General features: G+C 38.3%; 1 pseudogene; it reads right to left on the bottom strand.

Annotated features, from left to right (window-relative positions):
* Positions 1 to 323: 323 nt before the first annotated feature.
* LOC124229058 (olfactory receptor 5B12-like) lies at positions 324 to 7,922 on the bottom strand (annotated as a pseudogene).
* Between the last annotated feature and the right edge of the window lie 15,536 nt (positions 7,923 to 23,458).

A 23,458-nucleotide genomic window follows, 5' to 3' on the forward strand; every position in this document is an offset into this window, starting at 1 on the left:
CGTTGTGGGTCCTCCTAGTTGTGGCATGTGGTATGCTGCCTCAGTCTTGATGAGCAGTGCCATGTCTGTGCCCAGGATTCGAACCAATGAAACACTGGGTCGCCTGCAGCACAGCATTCAAACTCAATCACTCGGCTACAGGGCCAGCCCCACGAGTGATTACTCTTATCCTCTTAATCAGGTTAAGACTTTTGATTTCTAGATTTCATCAATAGCTGAGGAAAATACTACAAGAAATTAAAAATTTATGGGTTGTATGGGTGAATATGTTCACTAGATAGATCTAAGGTGGATGAAACTGCCTTATTGTAGATTAAATGAAATTAAAATATGAGTCCTAGAAAAGACTTTGCCTTTCCTGCCACCTTTTTAATGGCACTCTTGACCTCTTTGTTCCTCAGGCTGTAGACTATTCGATTCAGCATGAGAATGACCATAGTATATAACACAGATGCGATTTTGTCTGTGTCTACAGAATGGCTGGAGCTGGGCTGTAAGTACATGAAGATGCCTGTCTCATAGAAGATGGAGATGCAATGAGGTGGGAATCACAGGTGGAAAAGGACTTCTAGCATCCTTCAGATGAGTGAATCCTCAAGATGGTGATAAATATAAGCAGGTAGGAGATCAAGATGACCAGGACAGAAAAGACATCATTGAAATCCACCACAAAAATTATAACCATCTCACTGATGTAGTTGTCTGAGCATGAGAGAATCAGGAGAGGAGGAGCATCACAGAAAAAGTGACCGACCACATTGGACATACAGAAAGAGAGCCTGAAAATGATCCCCGTGTGGGTGGAGGCATTCAGAAACCTACAGAAGTAGGAGCCTATAGCCAGACAAGCACACACACTTCTTGTTATGGTGGTGGTGTAATGCAAGGCTTTACACACTGCTGCGTGGCAGTCATAGGCCATTGAGGCCAAGAGGAAACTTTCTACAGTGATAAAGACCACAAAGAAGAAGAACTAGGTGACACAAGCATTATAGGCATTGGTTTTGTCTCCTGTGAGGAATCCTGCCATCACCTTGGGAGTGACAGCTGAAGAATACCCAAGGCCCACCAGACAGAGGTTACTGAGGAAAAAGTACATGAGGGTGTGGAGATGAGAATTCAACAGAATCACCTTGATTGTGCCCAAGTTCCCAACCAGAGTGATAAGGTGGATGAGAAAGAAGATCATGAAGAGCGGAATCTGCAGTTCGGAGTCCAGTTAACTCCACAAGAATGAACTCAGTTACCACTGCACTGTTCTCCACGGGGATCAATTGGGAATTATGTGGCTGCCCTGTAGCAATGAGAAAATAGAAGCAGAATGACAAATGGAGGGAAGGGTGCTGAAATCAATCAACATGTCCGCTCTTTGCCTTATTTCAGTATTGCCGTAGTATGTTTCCAGGAGACTCTGGATCTAAAGCATGGCCATGTCAACTAAATACAATTTTAAATTGTTGGTAGATCATAGTGTCTCTGGGGTAAAAGGAACTGGAAGCAATGCATCTCAATCTCCTAACTTCATAGATGACTGAACTAAGGTAAAGAGAAGAAAATAAAGGAGTTATGCAAGATCATCAGATTTTGTCCCAGTTGGAACAGCTCCAACTCCCAATTAAAAGTTTACAAAACAATCAGAAATTATGCTTTATGTTAAGTGACTTAGTAAAATTAATGTGAAATTGAGTTAATTTTACTTCAACTGACTTTTTTTTTGTCTTTTCCATCGTGTCAAGAACAGTGTTATTTGATAGTAAAAGATAAATAAAACATGTTGTTAGCCTAAAATGGTCTCAGTATAATATAGTACAAAGAATGTGTAATTTTTTTTTCTTTTTGATGAGGCAGATTGGCTATGAGCTAACATCTGTTGCCAATCTTCCTCTTCTTTTTGTTGTTGCTTTTTTGTTCCAAAGCTGCAGTATGTAATTGTATATCATGGCTTTAAGTCATTCTAGTTCTTCTATGTGGGATGCGACCACAGTATGGCTTGGTGAGCGGTGTGTAGGTCTGCCCCAGGATCCAAACTGATGAACCCTGGGCCTGCAAAGCAGAGAATGTGAACTTCACCACTTGGCCATGGAACCGGCCCTGGAAAGTGCAATTTACCACATAGTGGAAAATGGTAGAAATTTGTGTATAAGGAGTAAAATGATCTATAAAACAGTGTTTAACTTTCATTATATTAATACAGTTTTTAACTTTTGCATTCAGAAAAACCTGATCTGGAGCCCTGTTAAAAGAATACAAATCCCCCCTCCACCATGTACAGAATAGATGAACTTGGGAGAGTGTGAAACATCACTCAGCCAGCAGTTGTCAAACTGGGTTCATAATGCAAACTGGAATAACATAGGTTGTTTGATCTAATGATTTGGAAAGAGGGCTTGATCTATCTGGGATTAAAGAGGTGGATAATATAGGATGAAACTTTCAGATAAGGATGAAATGAAAGGTTTCATAACATCATTCATGACATTTTCTTTTCTCCCAAACTCCTTTTACACTCCTATCTTTCATATATCCTTTTCCAATTTTTCACGCAAGATTTCTGTTTATATGAGTGGCCATTCCAGCTGTGACAGTAAGAACCCGTTTATTTTCTGAGTTACCTTGAGTGCTAACTAATGTGTCCAGGCCTTAGTTTCCCCATCTGTAAAATGTGGATAATAATATCATCTGACATTTAATAAGTATTCAAAAATGCATCCATTCTTGGGAAATTCAAAGTGTAGGTGAGCTTTTCTTTTGTCCCATTGTACTTTCTTCTCAGAACCTGAAAACACTTGGATGCAGCCATCACAGATAAGAGCAATACAAATTTTGATACATTATCATTGATGTAATGAACTATATAAGGGTACTTTTTGAAGGCTACATAAAATCTTATTATGGAATTTCCAGTTATGTTTCTAAGTCAAGAATCTTTCCAAAATGAACTCTGAAAATTTTATCAAGTCTAAAACTGTAACTAAATAGTTTAGAGATTAAAAATACTTAAGAGATTAATTCCTATTGCAGCAACTATATATGTGATCCAGTGATGTATTTTTTTCAATAATTTTTGTTGAGTAGCTAGTATAAGCCTGACACTGCCTTGAGTATATTTTGTGGAAGAGCATTCCAGGCAGAGGGAACAGAAAATGCGTGGTGTTGTGGTTTGAACATGCCAAGATTGTTCTAGAGACAGCAAGAAAACCAATAAGGCTGCAGAGAGAAAGAAAGTTTAGATCAGAGAATTATTGCAGGGAGAAGCTGTAATGACCTCATTCACTACTTTAATTTATTAGGCTTTTATTCTTAGTGAGATTGGAAAGCGCTACAGAATTTGGAAAAAAATGTGACATAACCTGACTTATTTTTCTAAAGGATCACCCTAGTAAATTTGTTGATAATCGAATTTAGCAGGATAAGGAAGAAAGGTGATAAAAATTTAGGAAGCCATTATAATATTCTAGGTAAAAGATGATGATTCCTTGGACCAAGATGGTAGTGAGAGAGACAATGAAAAATTATCCACATTGGGATATATTTCAAAAGTAGAGAACTGGATTTCTTGATGTGTTGAAAAGGGGCATGAGAGAAAGTGAGGAGTCAGTGGAGACTCCAGTGTTTGTATAGCAGTACACAAAATCATGAAAAAGAAGTGGATGTCTGGGAATATGGGGAAAAGAGATCATTTCATTGGTCTTTGAGATCCTTTTGGCCATCCAAGTAGAAGTTCTGCATAGATAATTGGATATACAATCTGGAGTTTAGAGAAGAGGACTGGCTGCAACAGATTTTATTAATTTGAGCCATCTTGGCAATTTGTAATGATTTAACATACGTATAACATATTAAATCCACAAGAATAAATGAAACCACCAAAGGAAGAGTTTAGACAAAAATCACAGTACACTTTTGTTATAAGGTCAAAAAAATGAAAAGATTCAGTGGTAAGGAGGATGGCGGAGAGAAAATTGCTACCACTTGAGATGGATACAAGGGAAGCACTTTCCAAGAATACGGTCAGATTTCAGCTAGACCAAGTAAGTAAAGGGGACTTTCACAGGAAAGTGTAACTGTATATTGGGTTATGTTGATGACTGTCTATAAATCTCAGGGTGGAATGATTCCAGGAGCTGGGCAGGAGTGAAAGTCAGGGTTAGTAAAGGGGATATACAGAGATGTATGGACACTATTTTGTGGGAGCTCAGTGCCAATATCACAATCCTCAGCTTCATGATGAGTGACATAGCAATAAATACAATAATGAGATTAGCCCTCTGGGTCTCCAAATGAGGATAGGTGTTGGAAAGGTGAGTAGACAGGCAAGGGTCATGACAGAAGCATGGAGATTCTGGGCGGAGTCCATCCCTGCTATTAGTGGAGTGAGGGCTACTTATCAGAGCAGAGTGACTGGGATACCCTCTTGATTGTGCAAAAAACTGCTGACTTGAATCAATAGCACAGATATAGATTTCTAAAATTCTTTAAAAAAATTGTGCTAGGAATCAATTCAAAACTTTTTGGCAACTTTCTTTTCCATGTGTGAAATATTGAGTTTCAATTCAACATCTTCCTGGAGGAAAAATAAAGTTAAACTTGATAGTCAAGATAACTACTATTATCACATTCCCTGAAAGAGCAAATTGAAATTGAAATAGTTTAAATAACTTCTTCAAAGTTATACAAGCTTATACTGAGTAAAGCTGAGATTCAGGTTTTCTTGTGCTTTTCTCTATGTCACGTGATATTTATACATGTTTTAATAGCATCTCCACAGTATTTAGACATATAACCTCTGGTTCATAAAATAGATACTGGAAATATTCACAAGATTCAAGTCCAAGCTCTGAATAAATTGAAGGAGAAATGGCTTCCTTGATGCATTTTCCTGATTACCTGTATCCAGGCAAACTTATGCAGCCAGTAGATCTGACCTAGTAGATTTGTAGGCTTACTTTACTCCCTGAACAATACAACAAGCAAGTCCAGCACCTTCATACGTGAGTGCATCTGAAATCATAATTCAGTCTATGAAAAAAAGTAAATGCCCTAGTGGGAAGTTCTTCATCAGCATTTGGCCAAAATGTTTAAAGTGCACTAGAGGCAGGGAGAAATTGAAGAAAAAAATACTATTGGCCTTGGAATCAGCTAACAAGAATTCTAGTCCTAGATCTGCTCCTCACTCTTCTTAGATAAGTCACTTAAGCTCTTCGAACTTTGATATCTTCACCTATAAAATGGACATAGTAAAAATGTAGCCCCAGCAACATCCTCCCTTAAGACTGTTGCCATGATAAGAAAATTTTAAAAATCTCTAAAATGAATTTTACTTGGTAAGAGGTAATCGTAATAATCACAATCAACATCACTACTATTTTTGGTTGTTTTCCCTGGACTTTGTTGCATGCTTTAGTAATAGCACAGTTTGGGGAAGGTCACTGTTGTTACTAGACATCTATTAACTGAATAAATAGTTAAATGAATGGCCAAAGCCACTCTGGCATCTTGGCTGCTCCCTGTAACATAAGGCCAAATGGAGTCATGTTGGGATTTGAAAGCTTAAATAATGGGATCCAGGAGGGAGTTATATTGTCATGGAACTCTCAGGGGACAAATACCCTATAGGGCTGCAAAAATCTTTATCTCACCTAACTAGGGAACAAGCGATTAAAGTGTCTATGGGGATCCAGCTCTGCTTGTTGAGGGAAATCATGGAGATATTTACATTACTTGCAGTAATTCTCATTGATAACGCACAAATCGAACCACAGCATGATTTAAGGGCTGCAATTTACATAAATATTTAGGGACATAGATGTGTGCTCTGCCATTAAGCAAGATAAGTGGATCCCAAGAAGTAGTGCTTCCCTTAATTCAGCTTAAATATTTGCACCATTCAGAAGAAATGTCAATTCATTTAACTGTTTATAGATCCCAAATGTGTTTCAGCTATAATAATTAACCCTGAGAATACAGACTCATGAAAAATAAACATCATTCTTGCACTCCTGGTGCTTAAGTGTAATGGAGGAAATAGACACTAAACACCCTAAGAAGCATACAATAACATGTAGAACAAAATGCCGTATATATATAGTGATGTATAGAATATACATGCAATTGTACATAGAAAAATGAGAGACAAAAGCAGAAATCTACTTTACATTGCTGGAACAGAATGTTTTCTCATTTTCAGGATTTTTTTTTGAGGGAGAGATCAATAACTTTATTGATTGAATGATTGAACACTTTATTGTATACTCAAAATAACATTCAAATTATCACAATTGGTTCACAACTTTTCATGTATAAATTTTACATGTATAAAGCATTTAGGAAAACAAATCTGAATTGTTTTTCCAAAACAAAACAAAAAAAGACATCTTTATTAAATGGGATTTTTCAAGAGCGCTATATTTGAAGAGTACCAACCTGCAACTAAAAGATGAGTAAACTCTGAAGATCTAATGCACAGCATAGTGATTACAGTCCATAAAACTCTATTATATCGTTCAAAGTTGCTAAGAGACTAGATCTGAAATATTCTCACCACAAAAGTGCAATGATAAAATGATAATTATATGACCTCTTGGAATCTAGACCACTTATTAACTAATGCTATGATGGTAATCATGTTGCAATATATAAATGTATTAAATTAACACATTGTATATCTTAAACTTAACTAATACTATGTCAATTATATCTCAATAAAACATAAAAATAATTAAAATACACCTAAGAACACCAATAAAATAGCAATTAAAATAGTTAAAAATAAGCTGGAAAATAAATAAATATTATTGTCAAAAAACTGATAGTGAGCCCTTTCTTCTCTTGGTCTCTTTATTAGGGATTTGATGATTTTCTGAAATGATAAGCTTAGATTCCTTCTTCTCCATCGTTGTGTATCTACTATAGGCTTTTGCTTTGTGGTTACCATGAGGCTTACATAAACCATCTTATATTTATAACTCTATTTTAATAACAAAACAACTTCATTGATAACTGATATTTGTGTATGGGGGAATAAAAATAGACAGCTTCAGCTTGAAGAAGACCTTTTCACATTACTTGTAGGCTGGTCTACTGGTGATGAACTCCTTCAGCTTTTTGCTTATCTAGAAAACTCTTTACCTCTCCTTTAATTCTGAAGGACAACTTTGCTAAGTAGAGTGCCTTGGCTGGGAGGGTTTTTTTGTGAAACTCACTTCTGACCTGCAAAGTTTCTGCTGAAAAATTTGCTTATAGTCTTATGGGAGTTATCTTGCATGTAACAAGCTGTTTGTCTCTTGCTACTCGTAGGATTCTCTCCTTGTCTTTAACTTTTGACAATTTAATTATAATGTGTCTCACTGTGGGGATCATTAGATTTATCTTAATTGGAACTCTCTGAATTTCCTAGATCTGGATGTCTATTTCTTTCCTCGGGTTAGAGACTTTTTCAGAGATTAATACTTTGAATAATCTTTCTGCCTTTTTCTCTCTCTCTTCTCCTTTTGGGATCTTTATAATGTGTATATTGGTTCACTTAATGGTGTCCTGTTAGTGTCATGCTATCTTCAGTCTTTTTTATTCTTTTTTCTTTTTTGTCCTCTAATTGGATGAATCCCACTGCCTAGTCTTTGAATTTGCTGATTCTTTTGTCTGCTTGACCTAGCCTTCAGATGGACGCCTGGAGACAACAATATTACCTAACACTTTAAACACATCCTATAAATGTAGATATTATTACATCTAAAAGCTAGTTTAATATATTAACCATGTGTTTGAAGATAGTGACAGGCTCTATCTAGGGATCCAAATTGTAGGTGAGGTTAAGGAGGGCTTCCACATGAAAATGAAATTTGGTATCCTGTAATCTCACCCATTACATGTTCCTTTGCATTAATCTCATTAATCTGTGCAGGGGATGAAGATGACTTGATCATGGTGATGGTGAGAGAGGCACTGAGAAATTATCCAATTCTGAATATATTTCAAAAGTACAGTTGGCTGGATTTCCTGATACATTGAATATAGGGCATTAGAGAAAGAGAGAACAATGATGACTCCATTTTTTTGGTATAGTGATACAAGGAATGGTGTAGAAGCAGCAGTTTTTGGAAAAAAACAATAGAAACCATTACAGGTTAGTCACACTGAGTTGGAGATTCTTTTTATCCATCAAAGTAGAAGTGATGCATAAACACCAGGATATATAAGTCTGGAGTTCAGAGGAGAGGACTGGCAGCATTAGATTATATTAATTTGAAGTATGTTGGCAATTTCTAATTTTTCTATATATGTATATATGTCATTTTAAATTTACAAGATTAAATAACATCACCAAAGGACAGAGTTCAGAGAAAACAAAAATCAGAGTATTATACTGTTAACAAAGTCAAGAACATGAGGAAATACAGTGTTAAGAGGAAAGTGGGAGAGAAAATCACCACCATGTGAGATGGCTGCAAGGGAAGCACTGTTCCAGGACACAGATTTCAATTAGACCAAGTAGGTAAAGAGAACTTTCAGAGGAGAGGTTAGGTGTATATTGGGTTATGTTGATGACTAACTATAAATTCGAGAGGGTACAAGGAAGAGTTTTCAAGAGTTTGGACAAGAGTGAGTTTTGAGACAGAAAAAGGGAACTAAAGGGATATGGATATTATTTAAAAGGGGTTGAGGGCTGATCTGACATTCTCAGTTTCATGGTGAGTAACATAGCTATAAATAGAACAATGAGATTAGTCCTAAGGTCTACAGGTGGGCAATGACAAACAGACTATGAGGTTGTGAGAGAGAAAAGGACGCAAAGGTCTTTGATAGAACATGCAGAGTTCTCTGTTCCCTCTGTACTCCTGCTATTGGTTGTGTGGAGACCACTGGAGAGGCACTATTATCCAGAGCAGAGTGATCAGGGCACTCTTTTGGTCCCTTATCAAACTACTTATGTCAACCAACACACAGAATTATGGACACTCTTAAATCTGGAAAAAACAATGCACTGAAAAATATATACGTATCTATATATTTTTTACCATCTCTCTTCTCTACAAAGTGATGTGGATCTTTTTGTTTGTTTAGTTTTGGTGAGGAAGATTGGCCCTCAGCTAACATCTGTTGCCAATCTTCCTCTTTTTGCTTGAGGAAAATTGTTGCTGAGCTAACATCTGTGCTAATCTTCCTATATTATGTATGTGGGATGCTGCCACAGTATGGCTTGGTGAGCAGTGTGTAGGTCCATACCTGGAATCCAAACCTGTGAACCCCAGGTTGCTGAAGTGGAGTGCACAAATTTAACCACTATGCCATTGGGCTAGCCTGAGAAGTGAATCTTAATTCAATATTTTCCTGGGTAAATACACTAGTTTTAGGGTCACTCGTGATGAAATTAATCTATTGATAAAATAAATTAGATCTCATCAAGATGGCAGTATAAGCAGACTCTGAACGCATCTCCTCCCATGAACACAACCAGGTTACAACTATTTTTGGAAAAATAACCCTGGCTAGAAAACTGAAAACTGGATAAAAAGAACCCCCACAGAAAGGGACAGTCCTGACTAAGGCGGAAGAGGCAGAAATTCCTACTGAAGAGGAAAAAAGCCATGTTTGGGAGCAGTGGAGCTTCTCAGCTGGCCAGGCGGGAGACACCCTAAGGTACACAGCCCTCCCTGGAGTAGTGAGATGTGTAGCAGGGGTGATACTGCTATAAGCATCCTTCAGACTCAGCACAACTGAGACGTGGGTCTATCTGTCTGGCTTCATTGGCTATTAACTGCAGAGGGATACCCCAGAAAAACTATCAGCCAAAAGCCGAAAACACTCAGGTCTTAAAGGGCCCATACACAAACTCACTCTTTGCAGCAACCTAAAATCACCAGAAAGAAGGCTGACAGTCCTTTGGTGAAATGAGACTCATCTGGTGGCTCTGGAGGCATCTTGGTGAGAAGAGGGACCTCTTTGGAGACTGAGACATTGGTGGAGGCTGTTGTTCTGACCTGGTCCAGGCTTGCTGCCACAGACCCTGGTGGGCACCATTGAGGTTCTTCCCTTGGTCTGTTAGCCTAGAGGTCTGCCATACCCACTAGAGCACAGATTTAATACAGTTCAGCCAGGGCAGGCAGCTCTAGGGACTGGCCCCACCCAAAAACAAGCCCTCAGGCTACTTTTTGGCCTGCACTGACTGGGCACCTTGATCCTCTACAGGCAGGTGAGTATGTCCACCTCTGTGGGGCAGGGCCTGTGTGAGGACCAGATGAACTGTGGGGGGCATTGGTGGAGAGGTGGGGATGTCTGCAGTGTGGTGTCAGGGTACACTCCAGGGGGTTGGGAAGTGTGCATGGACCAGGACTGTGTTGATGGTGTGTGTGGTCCTGTGTGGGGTGAGGCTTATCAGTGAGAGAAGACCTATGCTTCACAAATAGCCATATAAAGGGTCAGCCCCACCTTACAAAGCATGAAACAATTGAGTGATCCTGTGCCTAGGGCCAGCCCCACTCAGCTGCACTCCTAGGAGAACGGACAACAGCCTTGTAGGCCTAAGGCTTATCACAACTGTAAGCCCCTGAGCCTAGCAACCAGCTACACTGGGTACCAACCCAATTAAGAGGAAAACTGCAATAGGAGTGTGCTGATAGACTTTGTAGCCAATGGTGCTGAGGCTCCCCAAACAGGAGTTACAAACAGCTGACCATGGAAGGAAAGACTAGATTCCCTAGATACTTGCAGTAAGAGCAACCCTGCCACAGCAGAAAGACACAAGTACCCCACAGAGGGGTCACTCCTGGGTCATTTAGACTGGTGATGAGAGGGAAGCACACTGCTGGGCCTCATAAGGCATCTCACACATAAGGCCACTTCTCCAAGATCAGGAGACATAGCTAACTCACCTAATACGTAGAAATAAGCACACAGAAAGAGGCATAATGAAGAGACAAAGGAATACTTTCCAAGGAAGGGAACAGGACAAAACCCCAGAAAAGCATTCAATGAAACAGAAATAAGCAACCTACTCAACAAAGAGTTAAAACAAAATATCTTAAGGGTGCTCACAGATATTGGGAGAAGAGTGGATGAACACAGTGAGCTCATCAGCAAAGAACTGGAAGATATAAAAAAGAACCAATCAGAAATGAAGAATACAATACTGCAAATGAAAGATTCACTAGAGGGACTCAATAGCAGAATAGAGGACGCAGAAGAATGGATCAGAAGCTAGACGAAATACTAGAGGAAATCACCCAAGCTGAACAGAAAAAAGAATTAGACAGAATGAGAACAATCTAAAGGAACTCTCGGACTATATCAAGTGTGCCAACATTCGGATTATAGGTTTCCCAGAAGGAGAAGAGAGAGCCACCGGGGCAGAAAATGTATTTGAAGAAATAATAGATGAAAATTTTCCTAACCTAAGGAAGGAAACAGACATCCAAGCACAGGAAGCACAGAGAGCTCCAAACAAGATAAGCCCAGGGGCCCACATCAAGACATACTATAACTAAAGTGTCCAAAATTAAAGATAAAGAGAGAACCCTAAAAGCAGCAAGAGAAGGGCCACAAGTGACATACAAAGGAAAGCCCATAAGGCTATCAGCAGACTTCTCAGCCGAGACCACACAGGCGAGACTGGAATGGCACAATGTATTTAAAGTGCTAAAAGGAAAAAACCTACATCCAAGAATACTCTATCCATCAAGGTTGTCATTCAGAATGGAGGGAGAGACAAAGAGCTTCCCAGACAAGCAAAAATTAAAGGAGTTTATCACCAAGAAACCAGTTCTGCAAGAAATGCTGAGGGTACTTATTTAAGTGGGAAAGTGATGACCAAAAATAGAGGTAAAAAAATTATCAAAAAAACCACTTGTAAAGAGAAAAAATAGTAAAGGTAGCAGGTCAACTACCTGTGAAGATAATATGAAGGTTAAAAGACAAATGTCAGTGATAAGAGGGTAATGGATAGACACAGACTAAACAAGAGACTATATATGATTTGAAAAACATAAAATGTGGGAGGAGAGGAGTGAATAAGTAGAGCTTTTAGAAAGAGGTCAAGCTGAAGAGTCTATCAACTCGATATAGACTTCATATACATAGAATATTAAATAGGATCCTTATAGTAATCAAAAATCAGAAACCTATAATAAGTGGGCAAAAAAGTAAGACAAAAGAAATCAAACATATTACTAAAGAAAGCCATCAAACCACAAGGGAAGAGAGCAAGAGAAAAAGACAGAAACAGAGAAGAACTACTAAAACACCCAGAAAAAAGTAACAAATGGCAATTAATACATATTTATGAATAGCTACTTTAAATGTCTTAAATTAACTAAACACTCCAATGAAATTCCATAAAGTGGTCAATTGGTTAAAAAACAAGACCCATATATATGCTGCATACAAGAGACGCACTTCAGACCTAAAGACACTCACAAACTAAAAGTGAAAAGATGGAAAAAGATATTCCATGCAAATGGCAAAGGAACGTGTCCAAAGGGGTAGCAATATTTATATCAGGCAAAAAAGACTTTAAAACAAAAACTGTAACAAGAGACAAAGATGGGCACTACATAATGATAAAGGGAACAATCCAACAAGAAAACATAACATTTGTAAATATCTATGCACTCAACATAGGATCACCTAAATATATAAACCAATTATTAACAGACATGAGGTGAAATAGACAGTAACACAATAATAGTAGGGGACTTTAACACTCCACTTACACCAATGGACAGATCATACAAACAGAAGATCAATAAGGAAGAGCTGGCCTTAAAAGACAGATTACACCAGATGGACTTAGTAGATATATATAGAATATTCGATCCAAAAACCACAGAACGCACATTCTTGTCACATGCACATGGAACATTCTCCAGGATTGATCACATATTAGGCCACAAAACAAGTCTTAATAAATTTAAGAAGATTGAAATAATGCCATGCATCTTTTCTGACCACAAAGGTATGAAACTAGAAATCAATTACAGGAAGTAAATCAGAAAACCCACAAAAATGTGGAGATTAAACAAAATGCTACTGAACAACGATTGGGTCAATGAAGAAATCAAAGGAGAAATCCAAAAATTCCTGGGGACAAATGAAAATGAAAATACAACATGCCAAAATCTGTGGGATACAGCAAAAGCGGTTCTAAGACGGAAGTTTATAGCAATTCATGCCTACCTCAACAAAGAAGGAAAATTCCAGATAAACAATCTAAAAGTGCATCTAAAGGTACGGGAAAAAGAAGAATAAACAAAGGCCAAAGTCAGCAGAAGGAAGGAAATAATTAAAATCAGAGCAGAAATAAATAAAATAGAGACTAAATAAGCAATAGAAAAAATGAATGAAACCAAGAGCTGGTTCTTCGAAAAGATAAACAAAATTGACAAACCCTTAGCTAGACTCACCAAGAAAAAAAGATAGAAGGCTCAAATAGATAAAATCAGAATTGAAAGAGGAGATATTACAACGGACACCTCAGAAATACAAAGATACTAAGAGAATACTATGAAAAGCTATGTGCCAACAAATTGGATAATCCAGAAGAAATGCATAAATTCTTAGAAACATACAACCTTCCAAAACTGGATCAAGAAGAAGTAGAGAATTTGAATAGACCAATCACCAGTAAGGAGATTGAAACAGCAATCAAAAATCTCCCCAAAAATATAAGTCCAGGACCTGATGGCTTCTTTGGTGAATTCTAGCCAACATTCAAAGAAGACTTAATACCTATCCTTCTCAAACTCTTCCAAAAACTTGAAGAGGAGAGGAGGCTTCCTATATCATTCTATGAAGCCAACATTATCCCAATACCAAACCCAAAGACAACATAAAAAAAGAAAATTATAGGCCAATATCACTGATGAACATCGATGCAAAATCCTCAACAAAATACTAGCAAATCAACTACAACAATACATTAAAAAGATCATACATCATGATCAAGTGGGTTTCATTCCGGGGATGCAGGGATGGTTCAACATCTGCAAATCTATCAATGTGATACAGCACATTAACAAAATGAGGAATAAAAATCACATAATCATCTCAATAGATGCAGAGAAAGCATTTGTCAAGATACAGTATCCATTTATGATAAAAGCTCTAAATAAAATGAACATAGAAGGAAAATACCTCAATATAATAAAGGCCATATATAACATACCCACAGCAAATATCATTGTCAACAGAGAGATACTGAAATCTATCCCTCTAAGAACAGGAACCAGACAAGGATGCCCACTGTCACCACTCTTATTTAACATAGTTTTGGAAGTTCTAGCCAGAGCAATCAGGCGAGATAAAGAAATAAAAGGGATACATATTGGAAAAGAAGAAGAGAAACTGTCATTCTTTGCAGAAGACATGATTTTATATAATGAACCCTAAAGAATCCACTAAAAAACTTTTAGAAATAATAAATGAATACACTCAAGTTGCAGGATACAAAATCAAGATACAAAAATCAGTTGCATTCTATACTCTAACAACGAAGTAGCAGAAAGAGAAATTAAGAATACAATCCCATTTACAATTGCAACAAAAAATTAAAATATTTAGGAATAAACTTAACCAAGAGGTGAAAGATCTGTACACCAAAAACGATAAAACATTGTTGAAAGAAGTCGAAGAAGACACAAAGAAATGGAAAGATATTCCATGCTCTTGGACTGGAAGAATTATTATTGTTAAAATGTCCACACTTCCTAAAGCAATCTATAGATTCAACACAATCTCTATCAAAGTTCCAACAACATTTTTTCACAGAAATAGAACAAAGAATCCTAAAATTTATATGGAACAACAAAAGACCCTGAATAGCCAAAGGATTCTTGAGAAAAAATAACAAAGCTGGAGAGATCACACTGCCTGATTTCAAAATATATTAGAAAGCCATAGTAACCAAAACAGCATGATACTGGCACAAAAACCTACGCACAGATAAATGGAACAGAACTGAGAGCCCAGAAATAAACCCACACATTTATAGACAGCTAATATTCGACAAGGGAGCCAAGAGCATACAATGGAGAAAGGAGAGTCTTTTCAATAAATGGTGTTGGGAAAACTGGACAGCCACATGCAAAAGAATGAAAGTAGACCATTACCTTACACCATGTGCAAAAATCAACTCAAAAGTGGATTAAAGACTTGAATGTAAGACCAGAAACCATGAAACTTCTAGAAGAAATCATAGGCAGTATGCTCTTTGACATTGATTTTAGCAGCATATTTTTAAGTACCATGTTTGACCAGGCAAGGGAAACAAAAGACAAAATGAACAAATGGTACTACATCAAACTGAAAAGCTTCTGCACCGCAATGGAAACCATAAACAAAATGAAAAGACAGCCTAACAATTGGGGGAAGATATTTACAAACTATATATCAGATAGGGGGTTAATATCCAAAATATACAAAGAACTCATACATCTCAACAACAAAAACACCAACAACTCAATTAAAAAATGAGCAATATACGTGAACAGAGATTTCTCTAAAGAAGGTATATGGATGGCCAACAGGCACATGGAAAGATACGCAACATCATTAGCTATCAGGGAAATTCAAATCAAAATCACAATGAGGTATCACCTTACTCCAGTCAGAATGGCTATAATTAACAAGACAGAAAACAGCATGTGTTGGAGAGGATGTGGAGAGAAGGGAACCCTCGTACACTGCTGGTGGGAGTGTAAACTGGTGCAGCCACTATGGAAAGCAGTATGGAGCATCCTCAGACAATTAAGAATAGATCTACCATATGATCCAACTATCTCACTGCTGGGTATTTATCCAAAGAACTTGAAAACACAAAGGCATAAAGATACATGCACCCCTATATTCATTGCAGCATTATACTTGGAAGCAACCTAGGTGCCCATCAAGGGATGAATGGATAAAGAAGATGTGATATATATACACAATGGACTACTACTCGGCCATAAGAAATGATGAAATCTGGCCATTTGTGACAACATGGATGGACCTTGAGCATATTGTGCAGAGTGAAATAAGCCAGAGAGAGAAAGTCAAATACCCTATGATTTCACTCATAAGCAGAAGATAAAAACGACGATATACAAACACATAGCAACGGAGATTGGATTGGTGGTTAACGCACAGGAAGGGGGTAGGGGGGAGGGCAAAAGGGGTGATTAGGCTCACATGTGAGGTGCTGGACTATAATTAGTTCTGGGGTGGTGAACATGATATAATCTACACAGAAATTGAAATATATTACAATGCACATCTAAAAGCTATATAATGTTATAATCCAATGTTCCTGAAATAAAAAAAATTCATGAGACCTTAAATTGGCACCTTTTGGTGATATCCACGTTTGGTCCCAATTGTTCTCTGCTCCAGACATGCAGATAAAAGACATCATTGCTTAGCAAGTCAATGGTGAGTAACAGATATTGGCCAGGCATACTTGCTCCTGCATCTTTCTGATGAAACATCCGTTGGTTCCAGGAACCTAGGGTCCTCTGATAACGTTTGTTTTTCCTCAACTCAGTGTTCTCATGACCATAAGTCAGTAGGGACGCTGTTGTAGTATACATAGAGAGAGAGAGAGAGCAACAGGGTGAGAGAGAGAGAGGCATACACATATGGTGTAACACAGGAATTGGGTAGTGTGGTTCTTCCACCCTGTTTACTAAATTTGTCTCTTTCCCCTTGCTTCTCTTGTAATTTGGTTACTAATTTAATCAACAATTTGACTTGAGCATCTTAATTGGTCCCTGAGACTTTCTGCTCAATATCCTCCCTGGTGGTACACTAGGAGGCTGCTGTTGCACTAAGATAATTTTCCACATGGTAAGTACACTTTGAGTCCATCTTATGAGTCATAGCAGGTTCTGTCCCATCAGTGGTTTCATTGGGGGCATGGAGATGAGGCAGCTTGGCACATGTGTGGATGGAAACTTGCAGGAAGGGGAGAGAGAGGACAGTAGTGAATCCTAGGCTCTCTGCATCAAGCTTGTTTGTGTTACAGTTGTCTCATGGAGGGCCAGGTGTCTCCCTGTGGGCTCTCTGCCTGGATTATTCTTCAGTTTTTCCATACAGCTCTAGCCCAATGCTCAGAATCTCAGCCTTTTCTCATTCGACTGAATTCTCTGCTTTCAATATGTGAAATCTACTTCTTTGTCTGTATTTTGGTTCCCTGAGGAAGAGTCTGAGAACTGGAAGAGCCGACAAGAATATTTGAGAGTGAGCGGCTCCCATGTGAAGGAGAAAGATGTTGACTCCTCTCCTATGTATTTGGAAAGTCCTCCTGCTCCACTGGGAAGTTATTACACAGAGTTTTGTTAAGCTTGTTTGTATGGAGGAAATCCAGTCTCTAGGCTTCTGAGGCTAGGATGGAGCCCTGGAGTATAGAGGTTTATAAAGGGCTTGGAAAGGCAGTGGATGCAGTCTGGAAGGATCCAAAAGTCCCCTTTGCAGGGTTGGAGTCTGGTGTGTCCTATGGATCCGTACTATCCTACATACCATCAGATATTGTGCCCATCATCCTCAAACATCCCCTTCATCATTACATTCTACTGCACAACAGATACAATGGCTTCCTGAAATTATACTGAATAACGGGAAGAGGCTGGGAAATATGAAATATGTAGAAATTAATAAAAGAAGCCTTAACAAAAGCGGAGTTAGGAAGGCTTTTAGGGGGAGCTCTCATGCGCTAGCACACATTGCATTTACACTAGACAAGATGAGACGGAGGCTGCATCTTCCACAGGAAGTAAAATTACCTCACTACTGAAGGAAGATTTCTCTTCCCACCTGACAACAACACAGCCGATGAGACGCCCTGAAGCTGCAGCTCAGCCTATGAGAAGCTGTTGATACCCTGAACTTCTACTTTCTCCAATGGGTTTTTGTTTAGAACAGCCTTTTCCTACTCCCTCTTTTTCTCTTTAAAGGCAACTCCCCTCCTTTGTTTTCTGAATTTTCCTCTGGTTTGCTATAGCACACATCCCGAATTGCAATTCTTTTGGCTATTCCCAAATAAACTCAATTTGAGGATAAAGTAACAGGCAAATTTGCTTTTTATTTATCTATTTATTTTACTTTTCTTTATTTTTTATTTCTTTATTATTTTATTGAGGTCATATTGGTTTATAACATTTCATGAGTTCAGGTGTACATTATTATGTGTCAGTTTCTGTGTAGAATACGCCATGCTCACCACCAATAGTCTAGTTTTTATCCGTCACCATTCATATGTGCCCCTTTATCCATTTTGCCCACCCCCCTCCCCTCTGGTAATCATTAATCTGTTCTCTTTATCCATGTGTTTATTTATCTTCCACATATGAGTGAAGTCATAGAGTATTTGTCTTTCTCTGTCGGGCTTATTTTGCTTAACAGAATACCCTCGAGTTTCATCCATGTTTTTGCAAATGGGACAGTTTTGTCTTTTTTATGGCTGAGTAGTATTCCAATGTATACATATACCACATCTTCTTCATCAGTTGATGGGCACGTGGGTTGCTTCCATGTCTTGGATATTGTGAATAATGCTGCAGTGAAGATAGGGGTGCACATATCTTTTCAAATTAGCATTTTCATGTTCTTTGGAGAAATATAGGGTAGTAAGATTTCTTATGTGGCTTCCAAGAGGAAGGACATGGAAACATTCAGTTGTCTTAAAAACTAGACCTGGGACTGCATTTCCATTATATTCTGTTGTTTAAAGAAGAAAGTCATGAGCTCAGCCCATACCAGAGAGGAAAAAAAATAGATTCCACCTCTTGATGTGAGGAGCAGTGTGTGCATTCAAAGAAAGAGAGAGTTGATGGAGGTTAACTTTGGAGACTATCTATCACAGATATTAAGGAATCTAGTCTAAATTGATATCTCAATCTCATACCAGATTTAGAGCCTTATATCTCTCCTGGACCTGAAATGGAGATGGAGGGATCAATATACTTTTTCCCCTCCTTCCTTTTCCCTCCTCAGAGCTCTCCTTCTTTGGAGGGTTGGCCTATGTGAGAAGGGATATGGAAAATCAGCCAAAGTTTTGTGTAACTGGTTGTTTTAATCTGTGCATCAGATTAAAATACATCTACATGATAGGCAGTACTTTTTTCTCATATGTAGCCAGTGGTGGGGTCTTTAGGAGGCCCCCTGTGTTGCAGGAATATCTCCTCTGCTACAGACTGAACGTTTGTGCCCCCCTAAAATTCATATTTTGAAAACTAATTTCGAATGTGATGGTATTTGGAGGTGTGGCCTTTGGAAGGTGCTTAGGTAATGAGGGCTAAGCTCTCATGAATGGGATTTGTGCCCTTATGAAGGAGACCCCAGAGAGCTCCCTTTCTCCTTCCACTATGTGAGGACTCTGTGAGAAGACAGCCATCTACGAACCAGGAAGTGGGCCCTCAATAGACATTGAATCTGCCAACACCTTGATCTTGGACTTCCAGCCTCCAGAACTGTGAGAAATATATAGTTGTTCAAAAGTTGTTCAACGACATTTTGGTATAGCAGCTGGAATAGACTAAGACATCTCTATTGCACGTTCCTTAATGAGAACTCTTTACTCTTGCTGACCTTTTATTTCATTTAAAAAAATTCAACCAGTATTTTATTTCCCAGTTGCTTCACTGTTTTTCAGAATCACTTCTATTTTCTTGATGTTGCTGCAACATAGTGTAGATCCCAAAATAAAGGCAATCTTGTTTTGGAAACTTAACAAAGAGAGAAAACTTTTCTGATAAAAAGCTTTTGAACTTCAAAACCTGGAACCATCTATAATCCAGAGCATAAACTCATGCCTTAACTACAAATGTATAAGAATATGTGATCAATAAGAGCCAGTTTTTCCAGTGCCTTTCTTTCAAAGACTAAGTAAAAACTCCCTTGGCTTGTAAAGTGAATAAATTCAAAGCAGAAGTGAGTTGAAAGGCTGGTGAATCCCTAGGAAGGAATTCTGTGGCCCAATCTCTAGAGCTTCCCCACCTCTAGAGGTGTGGATCAATTGAAAAGAAACGGCTGTGTGGCAGTGTCAGGCAGAGAGAGCCTGAGACAACTTTCCCACAGACCCAGAGTGTCATGGAAGAGTGGGTACATGTGTCCGATACTCTAGAAGGAGTAGCTGAGAGTATAGAAAGGCTATCCTTTTGGGACATGGAGTCATGACTATGATTTCATGGTCTGGCAATTGGAGACCAGATGGGAATAGGATGTTATGGTAAATGCCAGCATGGACAGAGCATGACTGAAGACCAGGAAATATCCCTATCTATCACATCCTTGTTCCTAGGTACTCTTTAATCCCTGAGAAAGGGAAGCAGCAAGTGTGTGTGTGGGGCTCTTGAGAGTGACTGCTAAATTGACTGAAATTGACTTGAATTGATAGAGACAATGTTTTTGCCATCTGGCAGATGAGGAGCTCAAAAGAGAACTTGTCTAGAAAAAAAGTACACTTCTTGTTCAGGAGAGTTTGGGGTCTCAGATAAGCACTTATTCTAAATGGGCTGAGAACTAGCATCAGCTAACACTTCACAGAGGGAAGTTCATAGTCTGTCAAGCTATTGACAGTGATATAGCTTGTTGTAGGCTCCTTTATGAAGTGAGAAAGAAGATCGCTGTTTAACTATTCTCTTTACAAGTTTCTGAAGAGTATTGAAAAGACTTTCATGTTAATGCAAACTCCTGCTCTATCATTTGCATAATTACTATTATGAAGGCTTTATACCCAACTGTAAAGTTTTATCTTTTCCAAATATCATTTCAAATAAACCAAATGAACAAGGATTTTTGAATTTCAAAGTTACACCAGAAAATTAAATTTGATTGTTAGTATTTAAAGCATAATCTATTCTTGATAATTTAAATATTCATGTATACTGTGCATAAAATTCAAATACAAAATCAAATTAAGCAATTATATCATATTTGAGACTTTATAATTCTATTTAGATCTCTGAATTGTATCCCCTCCCTTCCTCCTTTCCTTCCAAACAAATAAAACATGCAAGTATAAAGTTCAAATTTCAAGCATTCCACTTCCCAGAGCATTTCCAGGAGAGGCAGGGATTGTCTGAACAGGAAGATAACTTTCCTACCCCCTCCCAATCCAAGGCTATCTAAATAAAAATGATCAGGCCACTGGAGCTTCCAATAGTTTATCTATTTCTATAGTGGCCTTTGACCCACCCAGCTGCAGCATGAATTAGAAATGTATAAATTCCCTGGAGTCAGTTCATTTACTGCCTTGGGACAAAGGCATGGTATAGTGGAAACAGCACTGGATTTTGAGTCTGAGTATTTGAGTTTAGTTTTATTTCTTTGTCAACTTTGTGGTCTTCATCTTTGTCTTTATATATATTTAAAATATTTTAAGACTATATTAAAACTATATGTGTGCATTCTTCTCTTACTTCCTTACTTCACTCAACCTTGTGTTTTAGAGACACATGCTTACTGATAAGTAGATCTGTAGTTAATTTATTTTTGCTGCTGTTTAGTTTCTCCTGTGTGAATGTGTTCTGTTTTATTCATCCATTTCTACTGTTGACAGACATTTGTGTTGCTTCCACTTTTTTGCTATGACAGACAATGCTGCTGTAAGCATTTCTGGTACGTTTCATAATGCAAATGTGCAAGAATTTCTCCTGATTATATGCCTACTCGTAGAACTGCTGCATCAGGTGTTCAACTTTTTAATTTGATGCCAAATTGTTGTAAAAAGTTGTAAGCTCAATTTACACACAGCCATTACTAACATTTGGATTGTCTGATTTTTTTATTTTTGTTATTTTGGAAAGTATAAAAGTGTATCTTGGGGTTTTAATTTTCATTTCTCTAATTGCCAGTGAATTTTTCAAATGTTTATTGGAAAACCAAGTCCTACATATCTTCTTTTTATCTGAGAACTTGGATGACTTAACTTGGATCTTCTTTTCTTCATCTGTAAAACTAGGATCACAACATATTGCCCTTTAGAGGGAAGGGCCCACAAATGACAAAATGACGTTGACTTTGCTTACTTTTAGATATCGCTTGGATCAGTATTGCTCTTGGAAACAGGTCACTGGGAGATGCATCTCCAAATGATGCTGTGATCAGTGGAGAGATGATGATGGCATTCAGACAGGCAGCTGGGAGAAAGGAGAGGGCTGTATCAGCTGGTAAAAAACACCTTAAAGTTCATTGTTCTAGTTAAGGTAACTCTAACAGCTTTAATAAGGAAACACCCAATTTCAGTGGCTTAACAAATTAGAGTTTATTTCTTGTTCCCATGTTCCCAGTTAGAATGCAGCTTTTCTCTACCTTTTTAGGAAACCAGGCTCCTTCCATGTGGCTCTACTATGCCCTAGGACCACGGAGTACCCCCCTTCTACCCATCAGCACAGGAAATAGAGATTCAAGAGGTCCTAACACCCATCCACTTCTCAAAAGTCTATGCCTTGAAATGAAGTCTCTCTCCTGATCACATTCCTTTGGTAAGAATTAGACACATGGCCACATCCATATGTAAGGGGGCCTCAGAAATGTAGTCCTGCTTTGGGCTGCCACCTGTCAGCAACAACAGGACATAATGGAAGGGAAGTCACAAACATAGTGTTAACCAATGATACCAACCCTTTCTACCATCATTAAGACAATGTCAGGGGCAGGCCTGGTGGTGCAGCAGTTGAGTTCGCCCGTTCCACTTCTGTGGCCCGGAGTTCGTGGGTTCAGATCCTGGGTGCAGACCGATGCACAGCTTGTCAAGCCATGTGTAGCCATGCTATGGTAGGCATCCCACAAGTAACGTAAAGAAAGATGGGCATGGATGTTAGCACAGGGCCAGTCTTCCTGAGCAACAAAGAGGAGGATTGGCGGCAGATGTTAGTTCAGGACTAATCTTCCTCCAAAAATAAATAAAATTAAATAAAAATTTTAAAATTAAAAAAAAAGACAAGGTTGGGGGCATTGCCATCCTATCATCCCATTCACACTTAGGCAACATGATGCCCCCCATTCATGCTGATTCTCCTTCCAATGCCCATTTTAATGTATGTCTCACACAATGATGAAAATGGATAAGGGAAGAGGATACATAGTTTTCTCACTTCTTGGCTTTTGCCATGCTTGTCCTTCTGCTAAGAAACATCTCCTAGACTAAACTGTGAGTACTGGGAGGAGAATAATTGCATACCACATTCACACTTGGATTTAGAGCTGGATTGAGGCATGTGGATCAACCCTTCTCAAACTTTAATGTATACACCAGTCACCTAGGATCTTGTTAAAATGCAGATTCTGAGTTAGTACATCTTGGTGGGGTCCCGGATTCTATATTTCTCAAAAGCTGTCATGTGATGACAATGCAACTAGTTGAAGGAAAAGAAGCATGTAGATGCCCATTCATTTATTTTTTGAACAGATATTTATCAAATGCCTACAATGTACCAGGCACTGTTCTAGACACCGAGGATACAATAGTGAATGAGACAAGATAATTATTCGC

This window comes from Equus quagga, chromosome 17 (genome assembly GCF_021613505.1).
Source record: "Equus quagga isolate Etosha38 chromosome 17, UCLA_HA_Equagga_1.0, whole genome shotgun sequence".
NCBI lineage: Eukaryota > Metazoa > Chordata > Mammalia > Perissodactyla > Equidae > Equus > Equus quagga.